The following is a 15,574-nucleotide window of genomic DNA, read 5'->3' on the forward strand; positions in this document are numbered from 1 at the left end:
GCGCCAACCTTGTGTGAATGCTCTGGAAAGCTAATCATTTGCATATCACTGCATCTTCTTCCTGTCGGTTAAATTTCACATCTGTAGCACCTCATCTTTGTGGTGTAGCAATTTTAATGGCCAGTAGTGTAAATACTACACCAAGAAGAAATGCAGATGATAAACGGGTATTCATTGGACAAATAAATTATACTAGAACGGACATGTGATTACATTTTCACGCACTTTGGGTGCATAGATCCTGAGGAATCGGTACCCAGAACAACCACCTCTGGCCGTAATAACGGCCTTGATACGAGTGGGCATTGTGTCAGACAAAGCTTGGATGGCTTGTACAGGTACAGCTGCCCATGCAGCTTCAATACGATACCACAGTTCATTGGCGTATTATGACGAGCTAGTTGCTCGGCCACCATTTATCAGACGTTTTCAGTTGGTGAGAGATCTGGAGAATCTGCTGGCCAGGGCTGCAGTCGAACATTTTCTGTATCGAGAAACGCCCATACGGGACCTGCAACACGAGATCGTGCATTATCCTGCTGAAATGTAGGGTTTCGCAGGGTACAACCAAGAGTCGTAACACATCTGAAATGTAACATCCACTGGTCAAAGTGCCGTCAATGCGAACACGAGGTGACCGAGACGTGTAACCAATAGCTCCCCATATCATCACGCCGGGTGATACGCCATATGGCGATCAGGAATACATGCTTCCAATGTGCGTTCACCGCGATGTCGTCAAACACGGATGCGACCATCATGATGGTGTAAACAGAACTTGGATTCATCCGAAAAACTGACGTTTTGCCTTTCGTGCACCCAGGTTCGCCGTCGAGTACACCAGCGCAGTCGCTCCTGTCTGTGATGCAGAGTCAAGGGTAACCGCAGCCATGGCATCCAAACTGATAGTCCATGCTGCTGCAAACGTAGTCGAACTGTTCGTGGAGATGGTTGCTGTCTTGCGGAAGTTCCCATCTGCTGACTCAGGGATTGAGACGTGGCTGCACGATCCGTTACAGCCATGCGGATAAGATGCCTGTCATCACGAATGCTAGTGATACGAGGCCGTTGGGATCCAGCTCGGCGTTCTGTATTACCCTCCTGAACCCACCGAATTCCTATTCTGCTAACAGTCATTGGATCTCGACCAACGCGAGCAGCAATGTCACGATACGATAAACCGCAATCACGAAAGGCTACAATCCGACTTTTATCAAAGTCGGAAACATGATGGCACGCTTTTCTCCTCCTTACACGTGGCATCACAACAACGTTTCACCAGGCAACGCCGATCAACTGCTGTTTGTGTGTGAGAAATCGGTTGGAAACTTTCCTCATGTCAGCACGTTGTAGGTGTTGCCACCGGCGCCAACCTTGTGTGAATGCTATGAAAAGCTAATCATTTGCATATCACAACATCTTCTTCCTGTCGGTTAAATTTCGCCTCTGTAGCATGTCATCTTCGTGGTGTAGCAATTGTAATGACCAGTAGGTTTGTTAGGTTTAAGTAGTTCTAAGTTGTAGGGGACTGATGACCTCAGAAGTTAAGTCCCATAGTGCTCAGAGCCATTTGAACCATTTTCTGAATTAACTTTAATTGAATCCATAAAAATGTGAACATCAGGTTATACCTTGATTGCGTACGAGACAGTCTTACCAACCATGCAAAAAAATCAGCAAATTTATCAACTACAATGCGAGATCCCGTGCGAATGAGGCATGAAACGTTCTCTGTCAATGAGTACCTCACCGGGTAAACGGGGCGTAACCGGAAATACGAATGTAACAACAAATAAGCACACATTGCCAGTCTAATGTAACCTATGAACCAATTGCGAGCGACCAGACATGTGGCACGGGCTGCGTACCGTGGAAGCCCAACAAAGCGGGTGAGCAGACTGCCGTGCGAAACGCACATACGTCTAGTCGTTCGCAGCTGGTTCCTAGATTACACCTGGGGTTAGCTGTGTGCGCTCATTTGTTTTTACATTCATGTTTTGTCGGTTAGACTCCGTTCACCCGGTGTGTTACTGGTTGAGTGAGAGATCCTTTTCATGCCTTTCCCTCGCGGGATCTCGCATGCTACTTTATCAGTTTGCTGTTATTTTTTTTATTTCTTTTTTTTTTTTAAATTAGTGCTACGACTTTCCCGTACACAATGAAGGTGTAACCCGTTGTTCACATTTTCATGGGCCCTTTTAATTTTAATTGATATTATTGAAGATTCCCTCATAGTTTAGCTTGTTTAGCGCCTGGAGATAGGACGTACATCATGAAAGCAGGGTCGTGTGTACAGTTTAGTCCCAACAAAGAATCAAATGCAACTGTAGTCGATTTATGCGTTACGTAAAATGAAAGACTCCGAGACACTGTTGCCTAACCTCCATTACCACCGTTTTTGAGGAAACCAACTCTATACTCCATGACGCGCAGTTGACTCACAACTGACGGGCTCGATAGGTAACTGAGCATTTATCATCAACGTATATGGAGCCCGCAAACGTAGATTTTTCCTAGAAACCTAGGAAAGAAATTAATTCGACGGGCACCTTTGTACCCATAAAAAACGAGAGGGCCGCTGGTGTAGCGACCAAGACATCTGGTTGGCGGGCGATGAACCTGTGTTCGATTAGCAGTTGCATTTTTGTTTTATTTGTATTTTTTGCATCGAAATTGGTAAGAATAGTAGGGTTTATTAAGTAAGTAAACCAATAAAGTATAACAAAAAATGGGCAAATAAATTTCTCAAAAGACTACGATTTTCTAAGGAATTAAAATATGAAGCCACATTGCGTGAACAAAATTTCGAGTCAGATTGCTCCGAAGACGAGCGCCGGTAGCACGTTATGGGATAAGGGAGAAAAACTAACCCCTCTCGCAGATGATATTGTGCATAAAAAACCGATTCATCATCGTAACTGTGAAACAAATCCCCTCTACAGAACAAGAGCTCTTAGGTCTGGAGGTACGCACTTTGAACCCACGCTTTATGAACTTTTTCTCCTCATACTATCTGTTTCTGAAGCAAGGAGCTTAGACCTGCATCATAGTATCGAAGATGAAGAATTGCTCAAGGTATGCGTTTTTGAGCCTATGTTTGCTGAGACTTTTTGCTTCTACACTGCCCAGTGACGTTACAGTTACCATCTATCAAAATCCTGACTAACAACATTCTGCTGCACGCACTGTTGCAAGAAGTGCTGGAAGAAAGTTGATTACGTTCAGCAAAGTGCCGGATGTGGAGCCATGGTGACTCCGGCATCGTGGCCAGCTGCGACAGGTGTTTCGGTTGAGGATCCATGGCGCTAATAGCCCGATCCAGGTGGTCCTACAGTTTGCCGACAGGGTTTAAATCCCTGGATTCTGCTGGCGAAGGTAGGGGAGGGTGTATGGTAAAGTCGTCCTGGTGCTCTCTGAACAATGCACGTACTGCGATCTGTCTGACACGTTGCATTGTACTGCTGGAAGATGCCATCGTGTCGAGAAAAGGAGACTGCATGTACGTGTGGACATGGATCCCAAAGCTAGATGCATACTTATATTGATTCACTGGGCGTTCCAGAATGACGACGTCAACCAGGTAATGGCACGCAAACGTTCCCTAGACCCTAACGCTTCTTCCTCTGGCCTCTGCACTTATGGCTGTTGTTACGGGCTGCTTGTTTCAGGTCGATGGAGCATGAAACGTATTCATCTCGAAAGGCCACCTGTCGCCAATCAGTGGACATCCAGCTGCGATGTTGGCGTGCGACTTTCAGCCTTCATCGCTACTGGACAGCAGTCAGCATGGGTGCGTGGACCAGGCGGCTGCTGTGGAGGCTCATACTCTACTACTATTGCTGAATGGTCGTTGAGGAGATACTCTTGTTCCTGTGGGCGGTCAACTGCCCGTCCATTCGTCCGTACACATCTCCGCAGCTGTTGTTCACCGCTGTCATCTAAGCCCCATGGTACACGAAGTTGCAACTGCGTTGGTTTTGGATAGCGCCATTTTACCGTGCACGGTATACGCTAACGACGGCGCCTCGTGAAAAGTTTTCAAACAATTGTTTCTGAAAAACTTCCAATCTTGGCCCGAAAACCAATGATTTTGCCACTTTTGGACGTCAGATAAATCGCCCCGGTTCCGCGTTACAGCTACTCCACTGTTTTCCTCCGTCCCCCGATCTACATCCACATTCACATGGATACTATGGAAATCACATTTAAGTGCCTGGCGGAGGGTTCATCGAACGACGTTAACAATCCTCTATTATTCCAGTCCCGTATAGCTCGCGCAAAGAACGAACACTTATATCTTTCTGTACGAGCTCTCATTTCCATTATTTTATCGTTGTGATCGTTTGTCCCTATGCAGGTGGTGTCAAAAAAATATTTACGCATTCGGTGGAGAATGTTGGTGATTGGAATTTCGTGAGAAGATTCCGTCGCAACCAAGACCGCCTTTCTTTTAATAATGTTCATCCCAAATCTTGTATCATTTCTGTGACACTCTTTGAACTTCTTTGAACTTTTTCGATGTACTCCGTCAGTCCTATTTGGTAAGGATCCCACACCGCGCAGCAGTATTCTAAAAGAGGACGGACAAGCGTAGTGAAGGCCGTCTCCTTAGTAGATCTGTTACACGTTTTATAAGGGTTCTGCCAATAATACGAAGTCTTTGGTTAGCCTTCCCCTACGTACTTAGTTGAATTTACGGCTTTTAGATTTGACTGATTTATCGCGTAACCAAAGTTTAACGGATTCCATTTAGCACTTATGTGGATGTCCTCACACTTTTCATTATTTAGGTTGAACTACCAAGTTTCGCACCATTCAGATATCTTTTCAAAATCGTTTTGCAATTTGTTTTGATCTTCTGATGACTTTATTCGTCGATAAATGACAGCGTCATCAGCGTCATCTGCTCAGATTGTCTCCCAAATCGTTTATATAGATAAGGAACATCAAAGGGCCTATAACACTACCTTGGGGAACGCCAGAAATCACTTCCGTTTTACTCGATGACTTTCCATCAGTTACTACGAACTGTGACCTCTCTGACAGGAAATCACAAATCCAGTCACATAACTGAGACGATATTCCATAAGCACGCAATTTCACTACAAGCCGCTTGTGTGGTATAGTGTCAAAAGCCTTCCGGAAATCCAGAAATACGGAATCGATCTGAAATCCCTTGTCAATAACACTCAACACTTCATGTGAATAAAGAGCTAGTTGTGTTTCACACGAACGATGTTTTCTAAACCCATGTGGACCGTGTGTCAATAGACAGTTTTCTTCGAGGTAATTGATAATGTTTGAACACAATATATGATTCAAAATCCTGCTGCATATCGACGTTAATGGTATGGGCCTGTAATTTAGTGAGTTACTCCTACTACCTTTCTTGAATATTGGCATGATCTGTGCAACTTTCCAGGCTTTGGGTACGGATCTTTAGTCGAACAAACGGTTGTAAATGATTGTTATGTATGGAGCTAATGCATCAGCATACTCCGAAAGGAACTTAATTGGTGTACAGTCGGGGCCAGAAGACTTGCTTTTATTAAGTGATTTAAGTTACTTCACTACTCCGAGGATATTTACTTCTACATTACTCATGTTGGCAGCTGTTCTCGATGTGCTATATATACTCTCCACTGCTAGTGCTGCCGCTTACCGTCTATGATTGATTATTGCACGTTGATATCGAACATAGGTTGTGGTCACTTAATGTGACTGGACCGTGTGCTAACGTGTACTTTCAAATGCATGCGTTTACGCCATTGACTATGGTACACAGCCTTTATAAACCTGAGGGCCGTTTGTAATGGGTACATGATTCACTATGGACCAAGAAAGGGGAGGGGGCGAAGGGAGGATCATTCGAGCCTGTTGGGTTTGAATAAGGGCGTGTGCAGCACCTGCGAGGCTTGTACAACATACGAAACACTTCGTTGTTGGGCTCACAGGAGGCTGACAGACAGCACTATTATTCTTCCACGTTCTGCGGCTTTGAGGCAATGCCTTGCGTGGTTTATTTTTTTCCGTACTGGCTGCCCACTGTCCTCAATCTTTCACGTAGAGCGTAGGAGCCATCATAACATTTCGATGTTTGCATTCCCGGCGGCTATACCAGGTGGTAATTATCTCGCAGTAGAAGTGTTAGCATAATGTAAGTAAGCGTAGGTGGGTACCAAGTAATGGATCACAAGGGTTTTTCTATTCAACAAGTAGCGAAAATGAATATATTACAAAATGACGATACCCAATGGAATTAATCAAGAGCTCTGCCTCAGAGTTTGAAAACTGAGCCTCCAGACGGAAAACTCATTGTCTCTTGTCATTCCTCTGACTGCCTTTTCTCGGTCTCAGCAGTGTCTCTTCTCCACCTGACATCTCTACGTCATCAAGATTTCTTCACTTTCTCCCTCTGCCCGCTCCATTAACATTGATTAATCGTCTCCCTCGCTCTGTCCTCCAAGGCACAGAATTTTCCACTGTATCAGCTTTGTCACTGATTGGCATAATTTTACATACAACCGAATGACCGACTTACACTCTACGTGCGGAACGAAAATTTCTAATTTTGTTGTTGCTGATATGTAACCTAGGAACATCTGTCTCATTTCAGATGTTCCATGTTGTGCTATTTTCGATTATTGCTTGGGTTTGTCTGCATTCCGGAACGATCAAGGAGGCATTCTGCCTACACCAAGCCTGCTTGCTTGTTACAGGAAAGCTCGTGCTTGTTCAGGTATCTGTAGGTGTTTGTGATTAGGTGTCATCCAAAAAAATGGCTCTGAGCACTATGGGACTTAACATCTGTGGTCATCAGTCCCCTAGAACTTAGAACTACTTAAACCTAACTAACCTAAGGACATCACACACATCCATGCCCGAGGCAGGATTCGAACCTGCGACCGTAGTAGTCGCGCGGTTCTGGACTGAGCTCCTAGGACCGCTAGACCACCGCGGCCGGCAGGCGTCACCCCTTTTGCTTTCTGTCGGCCTTTATATGAGCTCTTTTGGAGGATAGGATGGGATGGGTAACAACATAACATAATAACAATAATGCATCATGTTTCTTCACGGTGGGTTTGATTCCCACAACACCAATAAACGCAAGGAAATAATTGGTTCTCCAAATCCGCCAGATCACCTGCTATCAGCAGACCTTGTGTATATTACATATCCTTAGAAGCTTCCTTTTCGTCACTTCATGTTACTGTGTCAGCTGTGTGAGCCACTTACACGTTTTATAACGTACTTAAAATGTGTATGCTACCCTTAACTTTTAACCCGCAAATTAATTTTGACATTCCAGAATTTACTTTCCAGGCACTATTTTATGAAATAAAACAAAAATACTTCTGCATCGACCACATGGATCTCGTGGGACAACCCCTAACACTGCAGCATTAAGCTGATTACATCGTGATGAATGATTGTCCGTCACCATCCATACTTACCTCATCCAACTGTGTACATAAAGTAACAGTACATGAAGACATGGGCAGTTCATATTAAAATTAAGCATAAGAAACCAAAAATGACATACAGCAACTAATAATGCATTAGGTGCGCTGCGTTTTAATTACGCACAACGGGAAGTCTTACGTCATGTTATGTGAATGGCTCCTTTCAGCATCTCTTTGCGTGGTGCATCGGCGCGCGGATATCGTGAAGCCACACGTGAGCCCCAGAGATAAACCTATCTCTGCTATCACGTGTAATCCAGACCACGCCCAGTTTGCACGGTATTTAGGCCGTTTTTCGACATCCAACTCGTCAGTCAACAAGGCTCAGCAAAACCAGGAGTACCTCCGAAGTAGTCCAACGTAGCATTGGACTAAACGTCAGGGATAGAAGAGTTCCATGGACCACGGCCATACAACCTGGAAGAATTCTCGTCATAAAAGTGTTCCTGGAGTCTCTCTGTAGCAATTCTGGACGTGTGGGGCGTCGCATTGCCCCGCTGGAATTGCCCAAATCCATCAGAATGCACATTAGGCAATGAGTGGATGCAGGTGATCGGATAGGATGCTTATTTATGTCAGAGACGTATCTAGACTTACAGTATCAGAGGTCGTTTATCACTCCGGCTTGAACAGTCGCCTGCTGACATGTAGGGTCCATGGATTCATGAGGTTGTCTCCATACTCGTACATGTCCGTCCGCAAGGTACAATTTGAAAAGAGACTCGTCCAACCAGGCAACAGTCCAATGACAGTGTTGACGGGCCCAGACGAGGAGTAAAGCTTTGTGCCGTGCAGTTACCGTTGGTCTCGTTCCTGAAGGATCTTTTTCCGTCCGCAGCGATTCTGGAAATTTGATGTTTTACCGGATTCCAGATATTCATGGTACACAGGTGAAATGGTGGTACGGGAAAATCCCCATTTCGTAGCTATCTCGGAGATGCTGTGCCCCATCGCTCGTGCGCCGATTATAACAGCACGTTGAAACTCACTTAAATCTTGATAACCTGCCATTGTAGACGCAGTAGCTAATCTAGCAACTGCGCCGGACACTAATTGTCTTATGTAGGCTTTGCCGATCGCTGCGCCGTATTCTTCCTGTTTACATATCTCCGTATTTGAATACGCATGCCTATACTTTGGCGTTTCAGTGTAAGTTAGAGGCCTTCTGGAACCATATTGGAATTTTCTTAAAGAGACTGAATACGTGCAGGTTTAAATCATTTGAGGCTGTTTATGCTCAGCCAAGCTCCGTATCCATTTTTTTTTTAATTGTATCATCTTCCCACCGTGTCTTTGTTTAAGATTTTATGGTGTTTTAGCTTTGATTCAGAAAAAGAATTAGGGTTTTGTTTGTATTGGAAGTGTAATTTTAGTTATGGTCTGTTGTAGTGATTTGACTGTAACTGCTCTTCTGTGGGTTCTGTTGACTGATCTACATAGCGACTGTCCCTGACGGGTTGTGACTGTAGCCGATGGCGCGTATATAAAGATTCTTGTCCAGATTTTGATTTTGTATTTCTTGCAAAAGTTTTGGATTCAAGATTTAAATAGTTTCATTATAAGTGATGTGTAAACTAATCTCTAAAACAACTGTTAACTGAAGTTTGTCATTTAACTGTGAATGGTATTTGAAACATTATTTTCATCTCCTTGTTGCGGCCTAGCCCTCCCACCCAACAGCTAATTATGCTGCCTTTAAAGCCGCAAACCATATCCCAGCAACCTAACCGAGTGACCAACGAGTGTTACATAACTATGTTTCCCATTCTTCGTACAGGTTTAAAATTGGCGATCCGCAGTTGCTGACGTGTAACCTGAGAACTTGTGTCTCACTCTCAGGTTCTCCATGTTGTCGTTTTCCCAGTGTTGGCTTTAATCTGCCCAGTGAGTTGTTTCAAGTGCTTGTCGGTATTCCTGAGTTGTCAGTGAAGCAGCTATCAAACTTCAAATCCTCTTGTTTGTAATGGGAAACCCTGTACTTTGTTCAAGTTTCTCTAGATGCTTGTGACTTGGCTGTATCCCTCTTGCCGTCCATCAGACCCTTCTAAAGGGAGGCAGACACTTCAGTTAAGCTGTCCCTGTCGGGCGTTTGGGAAATTCTCAATGCTGCTTGCAGCTTAAACGTACCTCTCATCTCGCAGCGCCCAGCAGTGAAGCATTACAACTTACATCAAATTCCACTGCTTGTATCGTAGTTCTAAGAGAAGGAAATTCAACGACATTCCACCCATAATTACGAGTAGCCATTTTCAAAGTAATTATAATACCCAAAGGTTGATATTTATATGTTTTAAACATGAAACCGTCCGTTATCTTACGCGGAATCTACAGATTTTGTATCCGATAGGGGAAAATGTTATGTTGAATAAGTAGGAAACAAAGTGTTGAACCACTCTAGAATTTTAAAAGGAGCTTGTAGGAAATCTAGCTTTCATTTTGTGTGTGAGGTTCATGTGTCTCGAGTTCAAAATCATAAACTCTTGTCGTAGCCCTGTAACAATGCGACCGGAATATGTAGGATCTACTTCTGATTCAACTTCACATGATTTTCCGTCAAACACGTATTTGTCTCTTATTGAACACAATTTAAGTAGTTACCAGAGGTACTATGCAAAAATTTAGTTTAATCGAGAACATCAACGACTTGCATATTAAAGTTATCGGATATGAAGCAGAAACAGCTCCATTCCTTATGATGAAATAAAAGTTGCTGATAAACAATAGAGTAAATCAACCAGCGGAGTTTACTTTTACGGAATATATTTATGTAGTTAATCGTAGGACAAGTAATCCAAGTCGATATCGGTTTCGGTCAGTCACAGCAGATGTTCAGTTCCAGATTCATAAATAAATGTAGGGAGGTAAAAATCGAACATTCAATGTTTACTTGATTGGTGTGAGCAACATGGAACCATAAGAACTACTTGATTAGCGCTTTGTACAGTGAAGAATAAGAGAGTTTAACATTGAACGGCAAAAACGCGTTTATCGATTGAGACTATCAACACAGACTGTAATTACAACAAAGCTCGTGGTTGCTTCCAAAGTGAAAATAATGATAAAAGGCGAAAACACAACTATATTGGATAAAGACGTCGGTGATGCTGAAGACGAATATGGCAAAAGTCACATTGACGTTTATGATTTTTAGGTAATAAGTTGCTACCGTATTGATTTAATAGTTACGCATTCTATTAATGCCATAACTGTACTTTGAACAGAACCCAAGTGGTTGTTCGAATCACTAATTCCAGCTCATATCACGACAGAATGTCGATGTAAATGGCTTGATAATTTCTAGAAAACGAGTTTTTCAGCGCTATTTACAGAGGAAAAACAGAGATTAGAACGGAACAGCGTTAAGAAAAATGTCTACGAACTTAAAACTTTTGACTGACCAGGGTATCTGAAGGTATGGATCTCTGTAGGCTCTAAAAATATCTGATTTTCTTGAAGGCAACTAAAAACGGTTTGTTAATCTTCCAATTTGTACGATTTTTACTTTCCACTGCTTGCACTCTTTCAAATTGTTACACATACATACAGAGTTAATAGATTACAGGTTAATTTTGTCATTAAAAAGATTGTTACGGTAAACGACATTTCATAAATTAATCGCCATCTTATTATCTTCATGCTGATGGCGTAACAACTTCAAATCCTCTTCTTTTCTTGTTGTTATTTTCCGTTTCTCCAGTACTCCTTCATGTTCTCCCCTATTTGTCTTCTCCTTTCTTCTGTTTATGTTGTACCAGAATTTTGCCTGTTCTGCCCTGACAGACCTCTGACTTTTGTATTTTATTCTTAAAAATGTTTTTGTCTTTTATTTCCGATTCATTGATGTTGTTTATCTGTGTAGTTATTTCCCTATTTCTGTATTCATTGCTCTCGCCGATTTCTTCTTCCGGGAATACAGGAATATTCGTTTCATTAGCCTGTTCTCATTCATTCGATAGAGATTATAAAAAAGTTAATCTTTCTTAACCCTTACATACGTATGTCCTCTGTGTTTTGGTAGAGCTCCAAATAATTTTTCATTTTCCAATCATCTTTAGTTTGCGTTGCCCCCATTATTTTTCTAATAATCCATGTTTCAAGAAGCTCTGTCCCGTCGAGCTTATAGTTCACCATAGGCATTCACATCCATATAAACATTCCCGTCATACCACTGTGGCATAGCGTTTCAGTTTTATTTGTTTAGATATGCATTTTTTGTTTTAAATCTTCTTAGTCAAACCATATACTCTCTCCATTACGTTAACTCCTACATCTACTGCCAAATTTTACTGTTGTGTAGTTTCTCCAAGATATTTAAATTTACTTACTCGCTCTATTTTACGTACTTTGTTTCTATACATTTTCGCGCATTTTTCGTAATTGTCATGAATTTTGATTTTTCATCTGAATTTCTGAGTCGAGTTCTATTTGCTGTTTCTTCCAGAAGATTTATCTGAATAACTGTGTCTGTAAGACTTTCTGAAAGTATTGCAAAATAGTCAGCAAAATCCTGTTAGGTTACCTTAATTCCATGTTTTCTTTCCTAGAATTACTCATTCAATTTTGTAATTTTTAGCTCCAGATTCCAGATAACTGCTACATTTTTTAGAGCACAGTTAAACACTATCGGTGATAAACCATCCCCTTGTCTAACACCAGTTTTTATTTCAAATGGTTGAGAGGTTTCTCCTATAAATTTAACTTTATGTATCGTATTTGTTAATATTCCACGTTTTATGTACGCTAATTTTGCTTTAACACCAAATTTTCTAATGATTTTGTATATCGTTTCTCTGTCTGCCGAATCAAATACTTTCTTGAAATCAATGAACGATACTCTTACAGGTTCGGTGGCGAATGTGATTTTAACTTAGAAATTTGTGCAGGATCTTTCCTTCCGAAAACCACGCTGCTATTCTCTCAATCGCTTGTCTAAATCTTCTTCAACTCTATTTAGGAGAACCTGTGATAATATTTGGTATGCCTCTGGCAGAAGTCACGCTCCTTTGAACTGGTGATATTATATTTCTATCCATATTCATGCAGCAGGTGAAGTAATGCTATTTTGTACTCATCTGGAATCTTTTGAGCTTCCCAATTTTTTTCAGAAAGCAGTTAAAATCATTTATAGTTTTATAATCTCACAATTTCCATAATTCTGTTACAATGGAGTCTTCACCTCTTGTTTTGTTGTTTTTGAGCGATTTGATGGATTCTTGAATATCTTGCTGTCTTGGTGGGAAATCTTGCCCAAGATTTTGTGGTATTGCTGGAAATTCCAATTTAACTTTTCGTACTGGACAGCTTAAAAGCCTGTCAAAAAATTTTGATAGTATTTCAAAATTTTCTTTGTCATTTATCCTATTTTTTCCCTTTTCATCTTGAAACAAATACTTGGTTCTTGATACCCTTAGTACATGTTTAAAAGTTTGGCGCGAATTTCTAATGTTATTTTTGGTAAAATTTTCTTCTACTTACATAAGCTGAAATTTTTCAAAGATTGTTTTTATTTTCTAGCTTATTTTGGATATTTCTTTACTTTGTCGTCTGAATTCTTTTAAGTGTCTTCCATTTCTGAAAATCTCCATTGTCTCCATTTTTGAGCTCTTTCTTTTAGTGCTTCTTCACGCTCTTCATTCCACCATGTGTTCTTTTTATTCTTGGCCAGTCCTAAAGTTTTCCCTCCTGCTGTAGTAATTCGTCCCTGGAGTTCATGCCAGTTACCTTCTTTTGGTTTTTAGTTTCTTCTGTAAATTATTCTACAGGGTTATTACAAATGATTGAAGCGATTTCACAGCTCTACAATAACTTTATTATTTGAGATATTTTCACAATGCTTTGCACACACATACAAAAACTCAAAAGGTTTTTTTAGGCATTCACAAATGTTTGATATTTGGCCCTTTAGTGATTCGGCAGACATCAAGCCGATAATCAAGTTCCTCCCACACTCTGCGCAGCATGTCCCCATCAATGAGTTCGAAAGCATCGTTGATGCGAGCTCGCAGTTCTGGCACGTTTCTTGGTAGAGGAGGTTTAAACACTGAATCTTTCACATAACCCCACAGAAAGATATCGCATGGGGTTAAGTCGGGAGAGCGTGGAGGCCGTGACATGAATTGCTGATCATGATCTCCACCACGACCGAGCCATCGGTTTTCCTGTTTAAGAAATGCCGAACATCATGATGGAAGTGCGGTGGAGCACCATCCTGTTGAAAGATGAAGTCGGCGCTGTCGGTCTCCAGTTGTGGCACGAACCAATTTTCCAGCATGTCCAGATACACGTGTCCTGTAACGTTTTTTTCGCAGAAGAAAAAGGGGCCGTAAACTTTAAACCCTGAGATTGTACAAAACACGTTAACTTTTGGTGAATTGCGAATTTGCTGCACGAATGCGTGAGGATTCTCTACCACCAAGATTCGCACATTGTGTCTGTTCACTTCACTATTAAGAAAAAATGTTGCTTCATCACTGAAAACAAGTTTCGTACTGAACGCATCCTCTTCCATGAGCTGTTGCAACCGCGCCGAAAATTCAAAGCGTTTGACTTTGTCATCGGGTGTCAGGGCTTGTGGCAACTGTAAACGGTAAGGCTTCTGCTTTAGCCTTTTCCGTAAGATTTTCCAAACCATCGGCTGTGGTACGTTTAGCTCCCTGCTTGCTTTATTCGTCGACTTCCGCGGGCTACGCGTGAAACTTGCCCGCACGCGTTCAACCGTTACTTCACTCACTGCAGGCCGACCCGTTGATTTCCCCTTACACAGGCATCCAGAAGCTTTAAACTGCGCATACCATCGCCGAATGGAGTTAGCAGTTGGTGGATCTTTGTTGAACTTCGTCCTGAAGTGTCGTTGCACTGTTATGACTGACTGATGTGAGTGCATTTCAAGCACGACATACGCTTTCTCGGCTGCTGTCGCCATTTTGTCTCACTGCGCTCTCGAGCGCTCTGGCGGCAGAAACCTGAAGTGCGGCTTCAGCCGAACAAAACTTTATGAGTTTTTCTACGTATCTGTAGTGTGTCGTGACTATATGTCAATGAATGGAGCTACAGTGAATTTATGAAATCGCTTCAATCATTTGTAATAGCCCTGTATATGTTCAATTCTCGGTTTTAGTTTTAATTTTAGATGGAAGAAATTGTATTTTTATCTTAGAGATATAACGATCTAAATCTAATTCCCCTTTATAATAACTGTAATTTTCATTAGTATTAAGGGGAATTCGCTGTTGACACCCCCAAAAGTTTTTCGGATCCTGAATTCACCATCGTTTTATAAATATTAGTCTGGAGCACTTTATTTGAAATACAAGCGATATCGTAATTCTTTTAAGTTAAAAAAATTTATTTAAACGTATTTAATAAATTTCAGTGGGACACTGCGCAAATATTTCCTTCTAAATTTATATTTATTAACAAAGCCAGTTCTTCTGGTTGTATCGGATGAGCTTAAAATACAATTATCTAAAGCGATTTGTTTTCCTACGCTCAAGCTGTTATGTATTAGTAGATTAAATGAGCAGTTTTGTTTACAGAATGCAGAGTTGTGAAGCTGTAGGAGTACTTCTAATCACATCCTAATAGGAGAGGCGTCATAGATTCTAACGAAAACAGGGTAATGTCTTTACAAAGCTGCAGCTTTCCAGAAAAAAAGACTAAACGCATTCATGTATTTAACTTCAGATGTACTTTAAAGACTATACCAATGATGACAAGGTACAGAAATATAGGCGTAACATGACATTAAAAATCCTACTTTAAAGTTAATTTTCTATCGACCGAAATCAAGTGACTGTCATACATTCAGCTATATTATCTTCATTGGAATAAGTTTTAAAACGTTGATTTTTACTTTATTTCTGCAGCAGCTCTGTTAAATTACATTTGACAGTGAATGTGCGACTTAACAGTAATTTACAGGGTTTGTCAGCTGGCTGGAAAATTTAGATTTCTTTTCAATACATACAGTAGCGTCGTAGTTTGACCAAAGCATGACTTATCAAAGACGCTCTGTCGGTAGAATGTTCAAAACTGCGATGAAAGTATGTACTGAAAAGAACATCTAGAACGAAAACTGGTTTTTGTAGAGAACCGCTACTCCGTATTAGAAT

The sequence above is a fragment of the Schistocerca piceifrons genome, chromosome 7, assembly GCF_021461385.2.
Source record: "Schistocerca piceifrons isolate TAMUIC-IGC-003096 chromosome 7, iqSchPice1.1, whole genome shotgun sequence".
In the NCBI taxonomy this organism is placed as follows: domain Eukaryota; kingdom Metazoa; phylum Arthropoda; class Insecta; order Orthoptera; family Acrididae; genus Schistocerca; species Schistocerca piceifrons.